The sequence below is a fragment of the Sceloporus undulatus genome, chromosome 2, assembly GCF_019175285.1.
Source record: "Sceloporus undulatus isolate JIND9_A2432 ecotype Alabama chromosome 2, SceUnd_v1.1, whole genome shotgun sequence".
NCBI lineage: Eukaryota > Metazoa > Chordata > Lepidosauria > Squamata > Phrynosomatidae > Sceloporus > Sceloporus undulatus.
Window position 1 is genome coordinate 276,259,120 of NC_056523.1, and position 15,258 is coordinate 276,274,377.

A 15,258-nucleotide genomic window follows, 5' to 3' on the forward strand; every position below is an offset into this window, starting at 1 on the left:
TTGGATTTTCTACAAAACTTTCATGGAATAAAGGTATAAATATTACTCTGAAAACAAAAACTTTTTGCTGCAGTTGCAGCAGCTTGTTTTTCCCCTGCATACACGAAAACATTTTTCAGAGTCCTTTGTTCCTGTCCTCTCCCAAAACTTTCAGGCTCAAGCGCCCTAACTTGAGCCTTCATTCTTCCTGGCTATCTATGGATTTTTCTCTTCAATAATAATAATAGGATTTATTTATATGCCGCCCAATCACTGGGAATCCGGGTGGCTTACAACAGAGGGGATAATACAAGGCAATAACAGTAAACATGAAGTAAAAAACAAATGTAACATAACAATGCGTTAAACAATAACAATAAAATAAGATCTGCCTCAACCAATACTCAGTTTTCACTGTCTCTTTTCAGTTCTCTGTATCCTGTTAGCTCCGTATGCTGTGGTTTTAATGTGTTATCTTAGAATGTATGCTAATTACTATTATTCTTGATAAACCTATTTATAGTTCCTTGTGCCTGGGGTCTCCATAATGAGCACTGGTATAGCTAGTGCCAGATCCTGCATATCACATTACCCTCTCTTGCATGGCCAAGCTGAGTGTTTTTCCCAAATGAATTCAGGTAGATTGCAACTGCTAGTGGAAGCTCCATACATTTAGGGTAACAATGATTATGATGCTCTCCCTTTTTGGTGATGCAGACAGAAGTGAAAAGATATTGAGGCCTAATCTGCATTGAAGAAATAATGCTGTTTGACAAGCCTTAACTGTCATGGCTCCATCCTATGGAATCCTGGATTTTGTAGTTTGTTGTGTCACCAGAGCTCTCTAACAGCTAAGTATCTTACAAAACTACAAATCTCAGAATTCCAAAGCATTGAGTCATGTCAGTTAATTCTGCAGTGTAGATGCAGCCCAAATTTAGTAAGGACCTTGCAGAATCAGTGGTAGGATGTAGTTTCCATGTCAGTGAGATGGCATATTTGCTCTGTCTTAGGGCCCAAACACAGACGCCAAAATAAGGCTGCTTCAGGTCACTTTGGAGGTATGCTGTTTAAATGATGCATGTGTCCTAAGAGGCTGGAAGCTGCACCAAAGCCATGCTGCTTTGGCACAGCTTCCAGCTTCTTGAGATGCATGTGTCATTTAAACAGCTTACCTCCAAAGTGACCTGAAGCAGCTTTATTTTTGTCTGTCTGTCTGGGGCCCTAGTCTGAATATTAAAAGGGATATCTGTATCATATCCTCCAAATAATTTAATGTTCTTGGAAATTCTTTTAACGATCATACTAAAACTCAGGGTAGATTCACTGTCACAGTGACATAGAAGCAAAAACAACACTCAGCTCAATGGTATGTGGATTCAGTGTGAAGAATGTATGGTGGATTGGATAGTTTTAGTGGAAGTAGGTTTGTTCTGATAGTTTTAGGACAAAATATTAACCATGAAGTTCAATTTAACTTCAGGTTCTTTTCTTTTATCAGTTGACATTGTGAGGGGCCAATCAGATAAAGACCTGGGCATGCCAAATATAATTTTTCATTAATTTCATTCTTGAGAGTAACGGTGACTAATTTTAGTAATTTTCTTTGATCTACAAAAGTCTCCAAAAACTGTCTAGTTTTTCAAGATCATTTTTTGTACGAGATTTCTGTGCAAAAATTACATGTGGCATTGTTGTGCACTAAACAGCAGTTATTTTTATTTCTGCTGAAAATGCTGTTTTCTGTGCAAAAGAATCCCTGTGTGACTTTTGTACAGAATAACTCCCAAACTATAAAGATTATCTTCCATCCAGGACTGAACTAATCAAGGTTCCCTGGATGACTGGGAAACCATTTTTTGACCATGTTCTGAATACCTGACTGTTCCCATCCTTACCAGACATGGAAATAGTGAAGATTTGACATTTTGTCCCCTGCTCTGCAATTGCAATTTCTACTAAGAAATAAAACCCCTCATCTTTCAAATTGGCGGGGTACATACCTCCGCTTTGCGGCGCTCTGCCACCGCCGCCAGTAGGTCCGCGGGGGAGCCGGAGCCTTCACACGGCCCGACTCCCGCGCGGACCGAAAAAGAAGCTCCAAAATGGAGCTTCTTTTTAAGTCGTGTTTGCGACGTAGCGAGGCGGCGGGGCGCACTCACTACGTCACAACGCCCGTGACGCGTACGGACGCTCAGCGTCCGATACGTAAAGATGGCGGCGCCCGTATGAACAGGGCGCCGCCATCTTGTACGTATTCAATACGTACTAGGGTTAGGGGGGTGCGGAAGCACCGCCCCTTCCTAACCCTAGTACGTATTGATGACGTACTATTTGGTGGTCTGTAAACCGCCATTGTTATTCACAATGGCTCGAGAAATTCCACTAGGATAATACTGTTATGTGATTTGGAATGCAATCTTCAGTTTGCGTGAGCATTCCACCACTGGACTCTGCTGCTCAGCTGTGAGGGGGTGGTGCCTGTGGAAGAGGCATTTCAAAAGCTTGCTTGCAGGCAGAAGCACCAAACCACCATCAGACTCTGCTGCCCAGTTGTGAAGTGGGCAGTACCTGTGAGAGAGGCCAAGCCTTGAAGTCGCCTCAACTACTGCTGGATTTGCTGTCAGTTGAGAACATAGAAGGAGGCAGTGCCAGTGGGAACAGCACTTTCAAAGCCTCCAGGCCAGCAGCGAGCTTACCAGTGCCAGAATACTTGTGCCTGCGGAGAAGGAGGCAGTGCCAGTGGCAGCAGCACTTTCAAAGCTGGATCGCTGGTCAGACCCCAGCGCAGCAGCAAACTCACACCAGCACCAGCGCAGGAACACTTACACCTCACTGGCCAAAACTTCCAAATTAATCTGGATTAATGCCAGATGTATAACCAGCTGGAACTGCAGATATAGGCAGTCTATTCTGATGCAAGTGGACACAGTGAACGCGGAGTTGAACCTTATGCCTTGCTCCTCTTATTCTCTTGAAATAGACATTCTAGGAGTTTGATTTATATTTAGTGGCTACAGTTTATAGGAGAATTACATAAGTAGATACCTTCATAATTATGTCTTTTATCTGACCTCTAATTTTTTTCAGATAAATTTGTAATAACATCACTAGTGGCCCATATGGGAACAAATTACATTGTCTTAATCCTCCCTATATTGACATTGTTATCAACCAGCCACTTCATGGAGGAAGATAGAAATGGTCAGGGAATTAATACTGTGGATGGAGGAAATTATGGGATTGCTGATTCTAATTGTTGAGCGGCTAATGGAATAGTGTGGGGTAATGGAAGATATAGCATTAACAGGGTGAAAATGATGTATAAGGGAAGGTGGGATCGATGCTTAAAATACATCTCACCTTCCATTCACCCTGTTAGCCCAAAAGAACCGGGGAGCATTCCAGCCATACCACAGACCCTTACCCTGCTCCTATGTAATGCCAGGTTGGTTAGAAATAAAACTCATCTAATCTACGACCTATTAGAGGAGGAAGATGCCGACCTGGCATGTTTTACAGAAACCTGGCTGGGCAATGATAGTAATGTGACCTGGGTACAAGCCCTCCCAGCTGGATATATTGTTAAAGAGCAGGTTAGGGAAAGTGGGCGAGGAGGGGGAGTTGCCTTGGTCCATAAAAACATCTTCACATTGACCAGGAGACCTATCTGGAAAACTGACTACATCAAGTGTATTTACCTGGCCCTCAAGGCCAGGGACAGTCCAGGGATTCTGTTGGTATACTGTCCACCCCATTGCCTAACAGACTCCCTGGCCGAGCAGACACAGCTGGTCTCAGAGCTGGTGTTGGATTCTCACAGGCTTCTGGTCCTGGAGGACTTCAACATCCCCTTCAAGTCAGGCTCATTAGATCTAACAGGTACAGCTTGGGAGTTCATGACTTCCATGACAGACATGGGCCTGTCCCACTTAGTTTCAGGGCCAACACACTGTGCAGGTAATACACTCAATGTGGTCTTTAGTATGGATCAGGAACAGCCGTGGGCAGAGGTTATTCAGACCTCTGCTCTGTCATGGACAGACCATTTCTTGGTCAAAGTGGGACTGAAGGCTACTACCCAGATCCCCCTTGGTGGTGGAGGACCTATTAGAATGGTCGGCCCTTGAAGGCTGATGGAACCGATTAGGTTCCAGGAAGCCCTAGAGGGTTTTATTGCTGGGAATGATGGCGATTCTGTTAAAGCCTTGGTTGATACCTGGATTAACAATTTTACCAGGGTTATCGACATTATCGCCCCCGAGCATCCTTTCTGAGCCGCTTCATATAGGAAACCATGGTACACGCAAGATCTTCATAAGATGCACAACGACTAGAGCATCTGAGTTACTTGCGGGAACGCCTCTCCCTACATATTCCACCCCACACTCTCAGAACAACTAGGAAGAATCTATTAGAACATCAACCAACCAGATTTTTAATGACTTCCCAAAGAGCTTTCACTATGGAATAGTCTCCCAGAAGAGATCCATCTTATTGCCTCCTTGGAAGCCTTCAAGAGGGCACTTAAAATGGATCTCTTCTGGTGAGCTTACCCACCTGACCTCATGCAAGAAATACTGTTCCACTTTCTGATAATTGTATAATTGTATTGTATTGCTGTATGACGATGAGCTAGTTTTAATGAAATTATTTTTATTGTCTTTTATTGATGTGTTCTTGTATGTATTTTATGGGTTGTAATCCTGCCTCGATCCATTTGGGAGAGGCAGGAAAATATAAATACCTTATTATTATTATTATTATTATTATTATTATTATTATTATTGTCAGAGGATGGAAAATGTATTTTTGGACTGTACTTCCCAGAAGTCCCTCTTAGCATGACCAGATCCTTTTTATTTTATGAATGTAGCATGGCCATTACTAGGGCATTCTGAGAGTTGTAGTCCGAAAAGGGAACTTTCTGGACATATCATCTTGATTTTATGAAAAAATGAAATGAAAGAGAGAACTCTCTGCAGTTTAATTATAGGGCCAATTCCATAGTTCTATAATTTCTTAAGGAACATGCTATTCAAAACTAGCAAAGGATCGGAGCAAAGCAACTTGGCCTTTCAGTGCTTGGCAACTGTCCTGAACTTTCAAAATTCAGATTATCTCCACTAGTTCCAGTTATGTTACTTAACAGCTATTCGTGACTTGGGAAATATAAGGAAAATTTGTTGTGCATAACACCATTTGGTCTGAAACTCTCTATAGACTTTCTTACTGACAACAAGAATAGAAGGCTTTCAGACCAAATGGAATAGTGCTAAAAGAAGTCATGAAGTTGTTGGTAGCAGTAGGTTGCTCTAAAGGGAAATGAAAGAAAGAATTTAAGGCTGTATTGAAGAGCCTAATTCCTTCAGGGATGTGTTTGTGATGGATTATTCTAGTGGAGGGTAGCATGAAAAAGAGAAGAAAGGGAAGAAATAGCATCTGTTTGGTTCTCCTGTAACTTTTAAATCTGGCTCAAGGTATAGAAGTGATGAAAGGACAAAGCAATTTTCCACATTTAATCTAACACAGTGTGGTGCACTGATATTCATTTTATCAATTTAGACTCATATGGCAAAATCACTAGCAGAATTCACTTCTGGGTTATGAAAGCCAGCCAACAGCAACTTGCTTTTTTAACTTCTTGGTTAGACTACTCTCATGAACTTTACATGGGGCTGCCCTTGAAAACATCTTAGAAGCTACAACTAGTTTAAAATGCAGTGGTCAGGATTTTGACTGGGATGATGTACTCAGATCATATTTCACCAGTTCTTTAGTGGCTACTAATTTATTTGAAGTCCAAGTCAAGGTGCTCAGTTTTGACTTTTATTACACAGTTCATGACTTACATACCATAGGCCTGCTCCCATAATCATTTTACCACCCAATGTTCAGATCTTCCACTGAAACACACTTTAAAGTGGCCCTATCATCAATTGTGTGTGTGTGTGTGGGGGGGTTGTTTTGTTTTGTTTTGTTTTGTTTTTTTGGTGTGCCTTCAGATCATTTCCAACTTATGAGAACCCTAAGGTAAATCTATCATAAAGTTTATACTGGTCAAAGACTGAATAAATTTTATTACTATTACTATCATAAAGTTTTCTGGGGCAACAGTGTATGACTTACCCAAGATCTCCCAGTGAGTTTCCATGGCTAAGCAGAGAATCAGACCCTGATCTCCAGAGTCATAGTCCAAAGCTCAAACCACTATACCATGCTGGCTCTCTCCTATCATTATAGTTGGGCCAAATACCTTAAAGGCACCAGATCCCATTTGATCCTGGAAGTAAAGCAGGTTGAGACTTGTTAGTACTTGGGTGGGAGACTGTCAGGTGCTGTAGGCCATATTTCAGAGGAAGAAACTGGAAAAACCACCTCTGAGTATTCTATGCCTAAGGAAACACTCTGAATATTCTGTGTCTAAGGAACCACTATGAAATTCATAGGGCTACCAAAAGTCAACAGGCATCATCATTATCATAATCATCATATTCATCATCACCATCATCATGGTTAAGATGGAGAGGCAACAAAGGACAGGGCTTTCTTTTTAATCTGTGACATTCACAGTTATGGGATACTTTCCCTTGTGATGTTTGCCTGACACTGATTTAATAATATTTGAGAAACCAAGTTAAAAACCAGGCATTTAAATGAGTTTCATATATTAAAAACTGTGTATTTTTAGAAAATCATCTAGCTTGCCATTTTGTTTGTGTGCATATGTCTGTGTGTGTATGTGTGTGCATGCATGCTGATTATTATAGTAGTAGTTGCTGTGTGGTCATTTTATCAAATAGGGAGAATACTTTTGAAAGAGCAAAATACAAATATTGTAAATCAGTGATGTCCAATTGCAGAAGGTGTGGGACCCATTTTCTATTCAAACACACCCCAGGAAGGCTATATTGGCATGCCCAATATGGATGGAAGTGATATCATATCACTACTAGATTTTGTTGTGGATGATGTTTAACGTTTTCTAGGGGATTTTCAGGCAGATGGGAATGTGTGTTATGATGTTTTGATACCATGTGGGCATGGAGTTGAGGCTGAAAAATCACCCAAATTTAGAATCTTACAGCTTTACTAGGCCTCAGGGGCCCAAATTAAGGCTTTCTTTTCACCGCCCTGCCAAAAATAAAAAATGAAATAAAATATATTTAAAAGTATAAACTTCTGTCCATGTCTGGTGTGGCTATTGGGCCTTAGAATCCCCCCCCCCATGAAATGTTTTCACTGCAACCACAGGCAAATGTAGAATAGTGAAGAAATGACTTAATAAGCACATCCAAACTGAGTTAAAAATCCTATTGCTTCGGGGTTCAGTTGGCTGTAATTTTTCAGGCAGAGATAAGACAAATATTATCATAGCCCCTAATTCTACCAGTGTGATGCTTATGAAGTGCATAACCCAGCAGTGCCTCCTTTAATCATACTGGCTCAGGACAGCTGTGCTGAGAGTTGCTCAAACAGAATGCTCCTTGTCCCTACTAGATGATGCTGTGGTAGCCCTGGCATTATTATGTAGTCAGACAATCCTCTCCCCATGTGGTATAGTTGCCATAATAGTGAACTTTCAATTAGCTGCTGTGCAATTCTTAATCACCTATTTCTATACCATTTTGTCCCCTCTGCCCTTGGATTGACTGCTGATGACTAAGAGCTCATGTTTGACATTCCTCATCACATTCACTAATTGCTTTTCTCTATTCTGAACAATCCAACTGTGGTCTGACATGGCTTGGCTCTGACTGCTATGGTTGGCTCCTTTCCATGGCTCATACTTGCCTGTTCTGGAAAGTTTTTATCAATTTCTCTCCCTTGCCATATGCTAGACTGACTGCTTGGCTAGACTGCTGGCATACTCTTCATTATAAGTCTCCCCATGCCAGATGCACCTATCCATGGAGACAGTAACCTATTATCCCAGTGGCTTGGCAGGATTATGTGATTAAGCCTTCAGTTCACACTTTATGGAGCTTTTAAAAAAAGGATAAAGGTAACACTGGCTAAAGCATAAAATAGCAACTTCTGAAGAGTGTATTACAAACTTACAAAATCTGTGAACTGCAGTAAATAATAATTGCTATTCCATTAAAGTCATTATCACTCATTATACACGGACATTTTCCACTTGAGATTATCAAAATTATTTAAAAACCTGTTAATGACTCCAAATCTATGATACTGGAACTTATTACTATTAATTATAACTAGCTTCCTTATTTACAGATAACAAAACATTGCCAGAGTGAAATATTGTGTCCATATTTGACATCAACACTATGGATAGGATTAGCATTCATCCCAGGATGATAAAGCTTGAATCCTAGTGGATTCGTAACTAGAGTAAAAATAAATACATAAAATAAAACTTTTTATTATTATTTATATCCAGCTTTTCTGTGACAGGACAATCAAAGTGGAGTATCCTATTGAATAAGTTGTTCCATGGTATGTCACTGTAGTGAAGCCCCTATGATTCAATACGTTACTCTAACTGAAATTAACTACAAGATTTAGGTCAAAGTAAGACTGCTGACTGGTGGCCAATGAGAGGGAAATTTGTGAAATTTTCATGATGTTAATTCTATTTTCTCTGCGTCTTCTGCTGATCTCTAGAAATATGATCATGAACCACACCACACCACACATAAACAGCATGAAGAAGCCAGTGCTTTCTCTATGGGGCAATTCTAAACATACTTAGACAGGGCTCTGTTGTACAGTGCAAGATAAAAAATGACACAATCTGTCAGGTTTTTAAAATTTATTTTTCCTGCATTCAGATTATCTAAACCTCATGTTCTTTCCTTCTTGCATATGAAGAAGTCTATAAATTTTGCTGGATTCTTCAAAATGAATGGAAGCAATGTTCTTCCATCTTTAGACTATCCAAATTCAATAGAAAAAGGTATTCCCAGTATGAAGAAGTCTGTGCTGTATCCACCAGTCACAGAGAGGTTAAAACTGAGAAATGACTAAGAAAAAAGTACTAGTAGCCACTGAATGCCTTATCCTTGACAAATTTGTCAGGTGTGTATGTTTAGGGACTTGTGTTACAACCTCCATGGTAATTTTGGTTAATGTTTGTGAAATTTAAGCCCCATGAAAATGTCAATAATGGGTATATAAGACATACAAAGTATATGAAATATAATGCAGAAGGTCCTGTGTATTGTAGAATGTGTGTTACCAAGAGCCTAGAGATACTCTAGTTCTAGGCAGAATGCAACTGATAACATGGCTGAGTACCTCATTCTGAATGAGGCACCCAACAATGATAATATTGCTGGGCACCTCATTCTAACCTCAGAGTGATTGCAGTAGGGGGAGAATTTGGGGCCAGAATACTCTGGGGACAACCTGGAGTATTCTGGCAAATGTAGATGAGCCCTAGGTTATCACCCTCCTTGCTTTCCTCCTGCTGGCAAGCAAAAACTATCCTATTACACCACACTTTTCAGAGTTTCCTGTGATGGCCTTTTAATGGTGTGCTGTTTTGTTGAGTTTTTTTTATATTCTGTTTTATAAAACAAATTTTAAATTGTTTTAACTCTATAGATAGTCCATTCTTTGAACACACACACACACATTATATTATATTTTGAAATTTTTAACTCATATTGATTTTCAAAATTTCTAAGCCAGCTGGATTCTCAAATCATTCATGACTGTGGATTGATCCAAAACATAGTACTGAAGTGGTACATCTAAAGATTGTCCCTACTAATTTTAAAGTACAAAGATTGACTTCAGGGAAAAAGCAGAGTATCTATATATGGTACATGAGAAATATATATAATAATGAAAAGTATATAAATTGTGTATGCTGGGTGGATGACTAACAACAACAATCACATGTCTGTGTGTGTGCACAAGTATGAGCAGGCAACCATGGATCATACCTTCTGTATGTCAGAAATATTTATAGTATATTATTGATCCATTTTCTCTGAGGCAGGGGAAAAACCCACTGCAGCAAATAGGGGGAGATACATGAAAGAGACCAAGCGGATAATTAGTCAGTATTGACTTTATGGCACAGTTTTCTGCTGTAATATTTGAAAGAATTGCTGTAATTTGTTAAAAATATAAGAATAAAATACCTAATCCATGTCACCTGTCCTCTCCTCACTGAAAAAATCCAAGCCACACATTCAGTGATGACAAAAATAAAATTAACATCAATGACTTATGATTCAGAGAGAGGGAAAGGGAGAGTGTGTGAGTGATTGAGAGAGAGAGAGAGAGAGAGAGAGAGAGGATGGTATATAGTACCATGTGGGTGACTGAAATTCCAATTTGATTAGAATGCATGAATGCAGAATTCTAGAAGATTAGAAATTTCATTTTACAGGTACTTAAAAATTCATCCCTGAAACAGAAATAGGAACATCAAAGGTTAGAAAATTACTTCTCCAAGAACCCAATGTAAAGATGACCTAAGGATGTAAACTAATTCTAAGGAGTGTTCTGTCTAAAACAGTTGGTAACTTTACAATCCCTAGATTCACCTCATCCCTTCAGGTAATGGTGTATCATTTCATAGCCTATTCAGGTTTATCTCTAAAATATGCTTGTGGAAATGAAATGAATTAGATGAGAATTAAAAGCATGGAAAAAGATTATAGCAAATCCAAACATCAAGTTGGATGAAATTTTAGAGAAGCAATAATACTACAGGGATGTGAGGATGATGAATCACATTTGACAATTATCTCCACGGTTGTTGAAAGGAGATTCAATGCCTTATTCACAGAGAAAAAAGCTCAGTGGATATCATCCAAAACATGATAGTGGAGAGATCATATCTGGAGTTGGTTGGCCTGATAAAGGTACTGTTGTTTTGTGAATTTTGGATGTTAGTGGAGAAGTAGTTCTGAAGATTGTCCATAACAATTTTGAATCAGAAGGGGCATGAAATAGCTTAGTTATAGAAATAAATTTTAAAGAAAACCCACTGGTAGACCTTGGGCAAGTCAAACTCTCTCAGCCTCAGAGGATGGCAATGGCAAACCCCTCTGATGGAACTTGATAAGAAAACCCTGTGATAGGTGCACCTGAGGTTTGCCATAAGACAGAGGTGACTTGAAGGCACACAACACACACATGCACACACACACACACACACACACACACACACACACACACACGTGTGTGTGTGGGTGCTGTCTGTTTTTATAGTGCCATCATCATAGCCTTCTGGGAACTGTAGTTTGTTTGTGGCTCTAAAGGAGAGTTCACACACATACAGATGTCCAGAACTCCCCCATTGCACTGTTGTAGCATCCCTCCCCCATTCCATTACTGGTGAAGAGCAGAGAGGATCAGAGAATAACCAGAAATTGGCTAATGACATCATCTGCTTGGACCCCAGAAGAGTTCAGTGGAATCATAGAATCATAGAGTTGGAAGAGACCACAAGGGCCATCCAGTCTAACCTCTTGCCTCCAGGAACTCACAATCAAAGCACCCCCGACAGATGGCCATCCAGCCTCTGCTTAAAAACTTCCAAAGAAGGAGACCTCACCACACTCCAAGGGGATGTGTTCCACCGTCGAACAGCTCTTACTGTAAGGAAGTTTCTCCTAATGTTTAGGTGGAATCCCTTTTCTTGTAGTTTGTATCCATTGTTCCATGTCTGGACCAGCAGAAAACAAGCTTGTTCCATCCTCAATGTGACACCCCTTCAAATACTTAAGCAGGTCTGTCATATCACCTCTTAACTGTCTCTTCTCCAGGTTAAACATACCCACATCTTCAAGTCTCTTCTCATAAGGCATGGTTTCCAGACCCTTCACCATTTTGGTTGCTCTCTTCTGGACATGTTCCAGCTTCTCAATATCCTCTTTGAACTGTGGTGCCCAGAACTGGACACAATATTCCAGGTGGGGCCTGACCAAAGCAGAATATAGTGGCACTATTACTTCCCTTGATCTAGACACTATACTTCTGTTGATGCTGACTATAATCACATTGGCCTTTTTAGCTGTGAGATCACACTGTTGATGCATGTTCATCTTGTGGACTACTAGGACTTCTAGATCCCTTTCACATGTAGTCTTATTAAGCCATGTGTCCCCCATCCTATATTTATGCATTTAATTTTTTCTGCCTAAGTTCAGTACCTTACATTTCTGCTATTGAGGATCCCTGTGAACTGTGGCTATGGGTACATAGCCAGATGTTTCTCCAGTCTCCTTCACTCTCAACAAGCAATGAAATTGCTAAGAGGGAGCTCTCACAGTGCAACAGTGGGAGTGGTGACAGGGAAGCCATAGAAGGATTCTGCATGCAGAATTCTAACACTAGGCTTGACCATGTAAGATCTTGGCCAGCAAATGAGTTTTATCAGACAGATCCAATGCTGAAACAATATAATGCAAGACGATTCCAGTATTTGGTTCAGTTGTTATCCTCTCTCCCAGAAACAGGAACATTGGTGGAGTGTGCTGGAGACATAGGGGTGGGTGGGTGGGATAAGACTGGGTATTTCCTTGAAAAATGAAGAATGTTCAGACCTTCTGACTCTGCCATTGTGACTTTGCTGTCAATTAAGAAGAAAGAAAAAGCTTAAATAGTTTTTAATTCATCTAACTCCACAGCTTCTTTTCAATTTTTGTAAGTTTCTTGCTTTTGGACACCTGTATGAAGTACAATGTTTTGATATTATTTAAAAGAAAAACATGTTTGAGGAGCACAGGGAGAGGGAGAGCAGTCATCCCCTTTCCTTTTTGAAGATTGTTAATCAACAAAAGCGACTACATATAACCTTGTGAATTTTTCAGGTTTACTGGTCCCATTTATTGTGTACACTGCTTTTATAACAACCATTCAAATAAACATAGATGCATGAATAAATCCTTTCTTGAACCCACAGATACAAAATCTTGCATTAAATTCGCCCATTAATCTGACACTTTACATTTTTCATATTCCTCAGGCAGGGAATAGTCTGGCAAATTTCAATCAGTTTTGTTGATTTTTTTTTAAAAAGATCATTGTCTCTTTCTTTCCACTTGTGGAGAGAATCAAATATCAAGGCTTCTGTCACAAAAGACTAGTATCTATTTATTTAAATCAGGCTGTTCCATAATCCCCAATTGTGCCAGTTTGGCAGAGGCAGTTCCAGTTAATACTCTCTTGTCCCACTTTTTCAGCTGCTTTTAAGATGTCCCAATATTTCTCCCCTCTTCTACTTTCTCCTTAGCTTACTTTGCTTGCTGCAAACTGGGTTTGCACTCAAACTAGTTTGCAGTCAATTAATTCAGCATGGCATAGTGGTTTGAGTATTGGACTACAACTCTGGAAACCAGGTTTTAATACCTTGCTCAGGCATGAAATCCACTGGGTAGCTTTAGGAAAGTCACATGCTCTCAGCCCTAGGGGAAGGAAATGGCAAATCCCATCTGAACAAATCTTGCCAAGAAAACACCATGGTAGAGTTGCCTTAGGATCACTATAAGTTGGAATTGACTTGAAGGTGCACAGCACAGACACACAATTTACTGGGGGAAGAGAAAGGGAAAGCAAAACCATACCCTTCCCAGTACACTAAAGCAAAATCAAATTGCTACAGCCTCTTTTGTGACATAAACAACATATTCCATCTTAACTGCACTTGGATGCGACTTGGCCACATATGTTCTAGTGGCCATCAGTAAAATGTTGGAGCATATGCTGTCCTCATAGGAGGATACTATACCTGCGACACACTAAAAGCATGATAACCACTTGCTGCTTTTGAGGGATGGAAAAGATTATTTGTTTCCTGGTTGAAAAACTGTTATGAAATATAATAATGCAGTGAGACTTTTGTGCTGTTCTCTTCCATTTTTCAATTATCCCCAAGTCTTCCAGGGGAATGAATTTTTGAGCAAACCCTTCCATGTTTTCTTTTCTTTCTTTCTTTTTTTAAAATTAAATTGTAGTTACTGAGTTAAACATATTAATTAAGGATAATATAGCTCAGCAGAGAAAAATAAAAAGCTAACAATATGAACAATGGATTCTGGGCAAAAGAAAAAGAAAAAAAAAGAAAACGTAGGCGAGTTACAGACCGCCAGAAAGTACGCATTGAGCGCGTACTAGGGTTAGGAAGGGGTGGTGCTTCTGCACCCCCCTAACCCTAGTACGCGCTCTGTGCGCACAAAATGGCGGTGGCCATTCCACACGGCCACTGCCATGATTACGTCACGACCATGCCACCTCCACACGAGGTGCCGCGGTTGTGACGTATTGAGGCCATGCCACGGTGCATAGTGCGCCTTTTCTCCGGCCACAGAAGGAGCGCGATTTCCGCGCTCCTTCCTCGGAGCGTCTGGGAGACGCGCGGTGTGGCAGCTGCAGCTCCTGGATGCTGCAAGCGGTGGCAGCGGGAGAGCGCCGCTTCTCGGCGGTATGTAACCCGCCATATTTTCTGCATAGAAAACATTTTTTGTGTGTGCAAAAGCCCACACATACGTATTTCTCTGCAGAATAATATGTCAGAATTGTTTGGGACATTCAAATACAGGCAGAATGCTGTGGAGAAATATTCATTTTCACACACAGCAGGGATAAAGCTATGACAATTGTTCATCCTCACATGAGAGGATGAAATAGCAGAGAAGTTACTGCAGATTTTCAATAGAAGTCAATGGAAGCTAAATAAGTAAATAAATAAAGTTGGATTTTGGCATTGAGCCAAATTCTGCAGTGTCTGACTCAGTCCAGGGCAAATCCTGCTATCCTCTGCATCATTGAACTGGGATGTTTGGTGCATATTTCAAATATAAATACCTTCAATAAACAAAAATATAAACAAACTGCTTGAAATTGTGAAGCAATTGCATCAACCTAAATGTAGCATCAGTGAATCAAAGGTGGAAGTAGGCATAGTTCCTCTGGCATGACTGCTGAGGATCGAACCCATTGATAAAGGCAAAGTGAGCTTGTAACTGGGGAGGAAAGATCATTGGTATTTTCAACAAAATAAAACTTTTTAGAAATCTATAGTTACTGGCAATATTTACTTGACTTTTCAACAGAAGTGTTTGGTTTATACCCCAAAATATTAGGCCTGCACAGTCAAGAGAAGAACCTATTTTTCAGAGCCTATGAACTTGGGGAGCCTATGAGTTTTAGAATTACAAGATTTATTGTTAAGAGGAATAAGACATAAAAACAGCTTTTATTACTTCAGCAACATTCCTTTTCTCTTTTCCACAGGAGTACACTTTCTTTCTTTCTTTCTTTCTTTCTTTCTTTCTTTCTTTCTTTCTTTCTTTC